The following is a 9,206-nucleotide window of genomic DNA, read 5'->3' on the forward strand; positions in this document are numbered from 1 at the left end:
GGTGTTGCCGAATGACATAATGCTTGAGAGAAAACACGCACGGTCACTAAACACAAGCTCTCTGCTCCAGAGGAGCGACGCGGGAGCGGATGGATGTGGGGACAAGCAGTTTTGCAGCACTTCCAGCTGCCTCAGGGCTGTGAGGTGGCCGGGGGGGATGCAGACCCCCAGCTGGGGCTGGCTGAGGGTCCGAGCGATGCATCTTCAACGCATGTGTCTGCAAAACATGCAGAGAGCAGGGCTGAGAAGGTGGCCTTACTGGGAATCATAACTGGGGCAGCTGGCCGCCTCTAGCAGTTTCCATCTCTTGCCAGTGAAATGGCTCTGACTTTTGAGAGAGTGTTTTGTACCTAGAAAGAAGAGATGCAAGGCAACATCTCCCCGCCCCTGGCACTCGCGCCGGGGAACGGGATCCAAGCCCTTCGCGATTTGGCCGGGGCAGAGCCGAACGCTCCGCGAGCTGCCCGCGGGGAAGGGCTGGGAGCGTTCCCCGAAGCTTGCAAAGTGTCAGGGAAAAGCTGTGCCGGGAAGGCACAGCTACGGGTACGGTCTGACGAGGAAAGGAGAAGGCAGAAAATACTTCCCAGAGGAGATGCCGTGAGGAAAAAAGGGGGTTTGCTGCATGGTGCAATATCTGGGTGAGAAAACCCACCGCAAGGGCTGGAGCAAGAGCACCTGGGGCTGCATCCAGGACCTGCCCGGACCAGCATGGAGGCGGGTGAAGGGCTGGGGGCTTTGGTGGGAGCTGCGGCAGCTCCCAGGATGATGCTTTGTGCAGCAAGTCCCCGGTGTTGGTCCTGCCGTGGTGGCTGGCAGGTGTAGGTCGCACGTCGTTCCCCTAAATGCTGACAGAGCTGCTGGGGGAGATGCCAAACAGCCTTACCCTGCTGCTGCACACACACAGAGCTGTCCCCGGGGTAACACCGACACACGAAACACAGAAGTAAACACCCCTTTGCCATAGCTACGGAGGAGCCCCACACCTGACCCCCCTCGGGACCCCAATCCTGCTCCGTGCGCTGTTGACGGCGTTGTCATAGGAAACGGCGCTGGCTAACGGGGTGTGACGGGGCTTTACGGTGCCTGTGTGGGAGCACATCAACAGAAAGGTATGTGCGAGGGGCTGACCACAGGAACACCGGTGGAAGAGGCCCTCCGAGGTGTCCAGCCCCAGCCCTGGCTCCTGGCAGCACCGTCACCACTCGGGGCCATCTCAGCTGCAAGGATGGGGATCCCCCACCTCTCCGGGGACCTGTCCTGGGGCTGCGCCAGCCTCCTGGAGAAGAAATGTTCCTGATCTGGACCTAAGATGTGTTTGAAGCTGGATATACCCAAAAATGCCCAGGGCAGAGCCCATGGGAAGCTTTGCCCTGCATCGACTTGTGAGAGAAGAGGAGGAAAGGAGGTATGTGGTGTGGGTGATGATGGAGAAGTGGCGCCGTGCTCTACACTTGGATGGAAATAGAGGATGAGATGGAGCAGAGAGGATTGCACACCCTGAAGCAGATAGCCATGGCCAGGAGACATCTCACTTGTGCCCCACAGCTGAGGGGCTGGTCTGGAGACCTCCAGACATCCCTCCCAACCTAAATCCTTCAATGATTTATATCGAATTCTCTTCGGTATTTATGTAGTTCTGGGAAGCCTTCAGTGATGTATCGTTGAACCGTTATAATCCGACGCTGGCCAAGGAGGGATTTAGTGGTCCTGGCTCCATACATCTCATTCACACTGTCCTTCTCAAGGGCAGCTGAACATCTGCTGCCAATAGGTAACTCCAGGCCGTGGTGTAGCCCCGCTCCCATCTCGGGCGTGCAACTTCTCCTCCGCCTGCCTCCATCCCCACCTCCGGGACCTCCGGGCAGACCTTTGGAGTGGCTGTTTTCCTCTACCTCCAGGCTGCTTGTGAGCTTTCCAAGTGTTGATTAAAAGGTACCATCGCTGCAAAACGTGCTGTGCCTGGGTGGATAGAGCTTTCAGCAAGTGAAACACAGTGTTTACTGGAACGCGCCACGGTCGTTCTCGGTCAGGACTGATTCCCTGCCAGATGTCAGCTCTGACCCCCAGCAGTTTCGGCAGTCGAGCTGCTTAAAAATTGGAAGATTGCTTTGTATTCTTGAAAGAAAAAAAAAAGGGTATGTTTATTATGGAGATATTGCTTTTCACTGCCTGCGTACTCTGACATGGCCAAAGCGTGTTCAAAGAGACTTTCCTTTCAAATCGCCTTTGTGCAGAGAATGAGGCTGGAAAATATCAACCCAGAAGGGGAAAACTGAAGCGAGTTGTGGGCAACTGAGCACAGAGATGTAACTGGTAACACTCAGCCAGAACATGAACTTTAGACACTGCCTCTGCTCCAGTGTGTGTCTGCAGCACAGAGGGGCCCTAAGGAAAAGGCGGTGGAGCTCTGTTATCTCGCAGCCAGATCCTTGTGGTGTTGAGGGGAAACATAGAGCAGGCAGGGCTGGGCTGGCTCCCTCCCCTCCCAGTGCACCCTGCAAGTGCCAGTCAATGGCTCCCAGAGCCCTGATAATCCCGAGCATGAGTCAGAGCCCAAAAATCAAGAGCAGAGTTTTGAATTAAGACTTATTTTTTTTAAAAAAAAGCACATACTGGGTATGGTTTCTTGTGTTCTGCTTTTTAAGCCATAAGGTTTATGCCTCCAGCTTTTCTATGCATACAGAAAAGCTCAGCATTTTCCTTTCGACGAAGTGAAATCTGAGTCTCCCCCCGGGCACATGACTCCGGGAGATGGGGATTAAAAAACCTGGAAGGCGAGTGATGCGTTCACTAATGGTAACAAGGCTGTGGATCCACAGAGGCAGCACCCTGGGGATGGCCTTTCCCAAAAAGTCCCCTTGCAGGGAACTAACTCCCCACGGAGGCTGGAGGACACCAGCCTGTCCTGCTTCGAGGTGACCTGGAGGCTGGGAGGGACTGGCTCCACCATGGCGTCACCTTGAGATAATTTCCCTGTGCCAAAGCACTTGTCAAGGGGGGGATTTGGTTCAGCAGTAATCTCCAGCCTTCTTGTCTAAGTCCCAAAGAGGCTCCACATGTGCGATTAAAAGCCCTGAACTCCTGAGATCTGGCATTTCGTGATCTCCTTGCTGGGAAATGACAGAAATTCTCTTAAAAGCTAAAAATGTGCTTTCCATCAGGGCTGCAGCTGGCTACATACACGCAGACTGGTGGCTCGGTCCCTCTGCCACCCTCCCTGGGCTGCCCAGGGACACAGAGTTCCCCCATGGAGAGTTCCTCCATTATTTTTCCCGTTGGAGAAGCACCCACTGCTGCACAGGGTGGTGGCCCACACGTGGCCTGGTTCTGCCCAGGCAACTGGAAACGTGACTGTGGAGTTTAATGGCCCTAACAAAATAACACAGTGAGGAACCTGGAGAAGTGATGGAGAAGGTTGTGGGTCTGTGGGACAGCCGTGTCGGGGGGCTTCCACGGTGACACAGGTGTGGGGCCAGGTGGGGACCTGGGGTTGAGCTGAGAAGGTGGCTGGACCATGGCAAGGTGAGCTGGAGCAGGGCTTTCAGCCTGCAGCCAACTGGTGTGACCTGCAGCAAGGGAGACCCAGCCGGAGCTGCCAGATGGGTTGTCTGCAGCAGGAAAGGGGTCATCGATGCAGGAGATTAGTGGGACAAGGAGTAGGGGGAACCAGGCACCAAAATCAGCGGGAAGATGGGGAAAGAAGAGCACTGTGGAGGTCAAGGAGAGGGATGGGTGGCCCAGTGTTGCAGAGCAGTGACCAAGGAGGAGACACTAGCACTCCTGCAAGGGTCTGCTCCAAGATGGGAGCATGAAGATGGGAATGTGAAGAGAAGAGGTCAAACACCATGTGGGATGAAAGGGTACAGCTCTCCGAGCTGGAAACTGAGGGAATGAGAAGGGATGAGACACTGTGAAGGTGCTGGAAACATCCCTCCTGACGTGTCCCCAGCCCATGTTTCCCTCTGAGTGTCTGCTCTGTGGGATGGGAAGGGAGGAGGGACCCCAGCCAGTTTGCCATCAGCCTGCAGACCCTCATGTCTCCAGAACACCACCAAAGCCTGGCACAGCTGGGAAGCCTCACGTTGAGGAGCTGCCCCTGTATCTCTCCCAAGGATGTGTGAGGGCTAATCCAGAACCTCTTCTTGCTATAACCTCCTGGAAATGGAGGCAAGAACACTGCTAGACCCCTGGCTTGGACTGACGAGGAGGTTGGCAAGAGCCCTTGGGCAGCATGCATTGCATTTTTGGGGCTGTTTGACTGAATTGCTCGTTTCTTTCCACCAAGCCCCACCATAGGTCTCAGCTTCCCAGGGGAAGCCGTGACTTTGTCCGTCTGTTGGGGTTTGGCTCCCCTCCTGAAGAGCCCTGTGAGCCGCTGCCCAGACCTGGCAGGTCTCAACGTCCTTCGGTTCCCATCGGCCTGTCTGGGCTGAGGAACGAGCCCCAAAACACAGCCCCCCAGGAGCGATCGGCCGTCCGCCGTGCAGTCTGGCAGCGAGCTCCAGCACAAGCGAAGCCCTGGCCCTCCACCAACGCACGCTGTTTCCTCCCGGCAGGCTGGCCAAAAGGAGTCAGATGAGGACATGAGAGGAGCCGGGAGTGCAGGCAGGCGTAGGGGAAGCGGGAGGTAACAGAGGGCACTGGGCTGGGTTCAGCGGCTGGGCAGTGTCGGGGATAAGCTTCACCAAACGGGAGTGGGAACTGATGCTGGTGGGTCCAGCTGCAGGCCACGCGGGTCACCTCCTTCTCCAGGTTTTGGGCTGTCTCTGGTTCGGTCCTTCACCAGGGTCTGTCATCAGTCCCTGGTGTTTGGGCCATTTCTCTAGGTCCAGAACTTCCTCACTTGCAGATAAAAACAACCCATTACCTCCACATCTCCCTCTGCTCAGGGTCACAACCATCACTAAGTTTTCCTCCCAGCCTCAAAGTTTCACCTGTTGCTTGGAGCAATGGTGTCTCCATCCCTCAGGTCCTTTATTCCTGCTGAGATACCTGAGGCTTCACTGTCCTCATCTCATTTATTCCCAGGAGCAGGGCCTGAATGGAGACAATTCTTCCTGCCATGTGCTCCTCCAAGCTGGTGTTTGAAACACCCGCTCCCCATGGTGTGACAGCCCTGGCACCAGCCCTGTGCCGAAAACAGGGCTGTTTGCCTCAGGGACATGCATGGATAAAGCTCTTGAAGGGCTTTCAAGTCCACCTCTGCTCTGCCACCCAGACCCATGGCCCACAGTAATGCTTTGGCTTTACCGGGCCAATTAAGACGCCGTTTGTAAGTAGCGCATGGATAATGCCTCAATTTAATTAATACTTCTTTTACTGGAGAATGTTGCCTTGGGCCAAGTGAGCTGCTCACTGAAGAGGCTTCAGGCAAAAAGAATATTGATGAAATATTTCTGTTTCAAAGCAAAATTTTGGGGATTTTTCGTTCTAGCACAGAACTGGGTTATATTTCGTGGCTGAACAAATACAGCAAACCCAGGCATCACGTTTCAGACTGAAACAAGCATTTCACTTTGAATCCAAATTATTAGGGCTTCAGTTTTGATTTCAGGGATGGATAGAAATCACAGAAATACTGGTTTTAGGTAAAACAGACAAACATCAGGCTTTTAGCTCTGTTGGAAACGCCAAAGCTGTTTCCCAGCCCTAGAGGTGCCCTGGTGCTGGGTCTGGGGAGCCCCAGCCTGAACAGGTGAAAGGACGGTGGGTTCTGCGGTGGGTTCAGGAAGGTCCCCACCAGCCCCACGCATGCAGACGTGATGGGTGAGAGGCCACCTGCAGCAGACACCATCGGGCTGAGGTCACCGCACTGCTGTCGCGTGTTAATTCAGCTGGAAAAGCGAAAAGTCCAGTGAAAAGTCCCAGCAAAGCGAGAGCAAAGGAGAAAGAGCCACGGCGCGAACTTCCCCGGGGACTATCGCATGAGAACATCCTCTGTGTCAACATCATTTTCATCAGACAGAGGAGATCAGGTGGCATTTTCCAGGGCAAATATTTTACCCGGGGAACGGCTGGCCAAGCCCCCCCAGACACGCAGTGCCGGGAACTGGCGGTGCCCTTGGGTGAAGGAAGGCATCGTACCCGGGGCTGGCTGGCAGGGGGAGCGGGCTGCGCCGGCGACGTGCCCTGCCATCCCTGCTGTAGCTGCTTTTCCTCGCAGCACTTCACAACTCAGCACTCCCGAGTTAATTAGAGAACCATATGCCCCTTTCTCGCACATCATAAAAGCCGCGTGTTTAAAGCTTTAAAGTTTTTTAGTCTGGGTCAGCGCGAGGCTCTGATCTCAGCTCGGCTCCGCGCGCTGCCTCGCTCTCCTGGACCGCTCTCAGACCAGGTGGAAACGATGTTTGAGTCCATCTGAACTCGCTTTCCTGCCAGCTTGCTTGAGAGACTACCAAGTATTTTACAGCTCTCTCCCAGGCACGGTTTGTTCTCTAACACCCTCCGACAGCCTGCCTGTCCCTGCTTAACTCTCCCGGCTCCCTCCCGCTCCGGGTGCCGAGTTTCCATCTCCCAAAGGCAACTTGGCACCTCGCCTGACATCGGCTCGTGGCACCGGTCAGCAGGTCTGTCCCTGGTTTTGGTCTTCAGATGGCTTCAGGCTCTTCCAGATGGCCGTGGACCCTGCAGCCTGCTCTCTCCTGGGGCACGCAGGGTGCAGGGCATGTCCCCAAGCCATGGCTTTGAGCGCATCCCGGGGGGACATGGGTGCGTGGGGCAGTGAGCACATGGAGATGGCTGGTCCAGCTGCCTTTGTGGCAGTCACTGTATATATCCAGAGATCGCCTCTTTCCTTCCCTCTGCCTGGAGGACACATTTCTCTCCCATCCTAGTGTGCAAGGCAGAATAACATGCCAGATGTTTCATGTTAAAAGCTCCCTTTTCCTCCTTTCCGCTTTCTTTAAAGACACTCAGACGGGGAGGTGAGGACCCTGTCTGCTCTGCTGAGGACCACCTAATCTGATCAGGTCCCTTTCAGGACAAGGCGTATCCAGGCTGCCATCAACCCACAATTTGAACATGAGATGGAGTACAGCCCTCGGTGAGGAACTGTGGGGGCTGTGCACGTCTGGTGAGCAGGAGAGCTATGGAGCTGCAGAAAGAACCTGCAACATCCTGCAAGCTGCTGTGGCTGCCTCAGGAAGCCCAGGCTTGGGGACAATCACCCGTATTGTGAGATTGTGCGGCCCAAGGAGGTCACTGGGGATGGGGACCTGGCAGCCACCTCCAGAGAGATCTGAAGTGGGAAAAATCCTCCCAGTGGTGCATCTGCTGCTCCCCAAAGAAATGTGTGTGCCAGCCCAGCTGCACCAGGCTGAACGGCAAGGCCACCTTGGCAAGGGTTCACCACAGGGCATGTAGCCCCTGCATCCTCTGAGCAAGCACTGAAGGTTGGGGAGATAGGAACCACCTGCTGGTCCATGTACCAGGAACCTAGGCTTGGAGGACGGAGATAGCGCTGAGAAGAGCATGTTCAGTGGCTGAAGAGAGGGAAGTCACTGAATCACAGACTGGTCGATGTTGGTAGGGACTCTGGAGGTCATCTTGTCCAACACCCTGCTCAAGCAGGGTCACCTACAGCAGGTTGCCCATGGACCATGTCCATTGGACTGTGTCCATGACTTGGAACATGTCCATGTCCCATTGCTAAAATGGATAGTGAAGAGGAGCTGTAGCCTGGGACACTTCCAAAAGGCTGGGACAACATCCTCCAGTGGAGCTAATCCTCCTGGTCCTGTGTGGGGCTCCCAGCAGCTTTCTTGCCTGCAGGCCCATGGCACTGTGACTTCCCTTTGCTGTGGTAGCAGGACCATGATCAGTCTCTGGAGGAATGTCCCCAGTGCTGGTCTGCTGGGGAGGACTCTGGGCAGGGAAGACCTCACCCCTTTGCCTTCTCCAGGGACAGCACCAGTGACAGCATCAGTCTTGCTGTGAAGATGTACAAGCGACGAGGAGCCCCGCAGAGCCCCAGCACATTCCTGGTGCCCTTACAACCCCTTTTGACATGAATTTCTGAATCTCCAGGGCCAGTGGTGTCCCTCAGCCCCAGCACAGCAGAGGAGGCTTGGGGAGAGCTGTACACTATGTCCCTACCCAGTCGGGCACCCAGCGTGGTCCTTGGCTCCAGGACAGCCCTGGTGTGCTCTGCCAACCCAGCATCCCTGGGACCTGGCTGCAGAGAAGGCAAGGAGGCTGAGCTGTGAGCAGCAAGCTCCATGTTATTTTTGCTGTGCTCAGAGCCTTGCCCCACGTTCCTGTTTCCTTGTGCTATGTTTAGACAACTTTGCAGGACACGCTTGCTCCTGCTCCAAAAACATCTTTTTTTTCTGCAAGACTCTGAAGCCTGACAAGAGAGGGGCCAGTGAAAGCCAAGGCAAGTTCTCAAGGTTTGTGTGCCTGGGCAGACAGCACGAGCAATGTTGGTGTTGGGTTTTCCTGGGCTTAGGAGGGTCGGCTTGATCCTCTCTCAGTGGATTTGAGTGGATAATCTCTGTCTCACACACACAACATTGCCAGGGCTTGGGGCATCATATCATGATCTGCTGGATGGAGCACTGCGGGAGGACAGGGAGCCTGCTGCCGCCTCACGTCCCTTGCTCTTGATGCAACCTTGGAAGAGCCGGGTGAAGAGCTCAGGGGCACATCTCTCCCAAGCCCTTGCATGGGGAGCTCTGCTGAGCTTGTATCTGCCCCTTGAACATCATTACAGCTTCATGGCCAGGTGTCCAGCTTTCCTTGCTTGCTGAGTCCTGGGAAAGTGGGGTCACCTTTCAGGGAGACAAGTGTTAAATGTTCCCCTTCCTCCCTGGGCTCTGGCAGCTGAGCGCTCATCTCTGCGGTGCTTAAGTGGGGAGATTATTAAGTGAATATGAACATCCTTGAGTCTAACCCACACGCAAATGCAAAGTTAAATTGAAACCAGAAGATGGCTTTAGCACCACAGTTTATAGCCATTAACCCTTGGGTGACACGTACTGGCCTTCCCTTGCAGTGCCAGGAGAAGGTGACCCACCTGAAACCCCAAGCACGGCCCGGGGAGAAGGAGGTCCAGAGGACAACGTGGCCATGGCTGGCATCTGTGCTGCATCTCCACCTGCCAAGCCCCGTGCACGCAGGTGAGCACCAGGACAAGGTCAGGTCGCTGGTGTGCACGACTTGGGGTCAGCAGCGTCCCAAAGGGGAGATGCATCTCCCAGCCCAGG

The sequence above is a fragment of the Nyctibius grandis genome, chromosome 18, assembly GCF_013368605.1.
Source record: "Nyctibius grandis isolate bNycGra1 chromosome 18, bNycGra1.pri, whole genome shotgun sequence".
In the NCBI taxonomy this organism is placed as follows: Eukaryota; Metazoa; Chordata; class Aves; order Nyctibiiformes; family Nyctibiidae; genus Nyctibius; species Nyctibius grandis.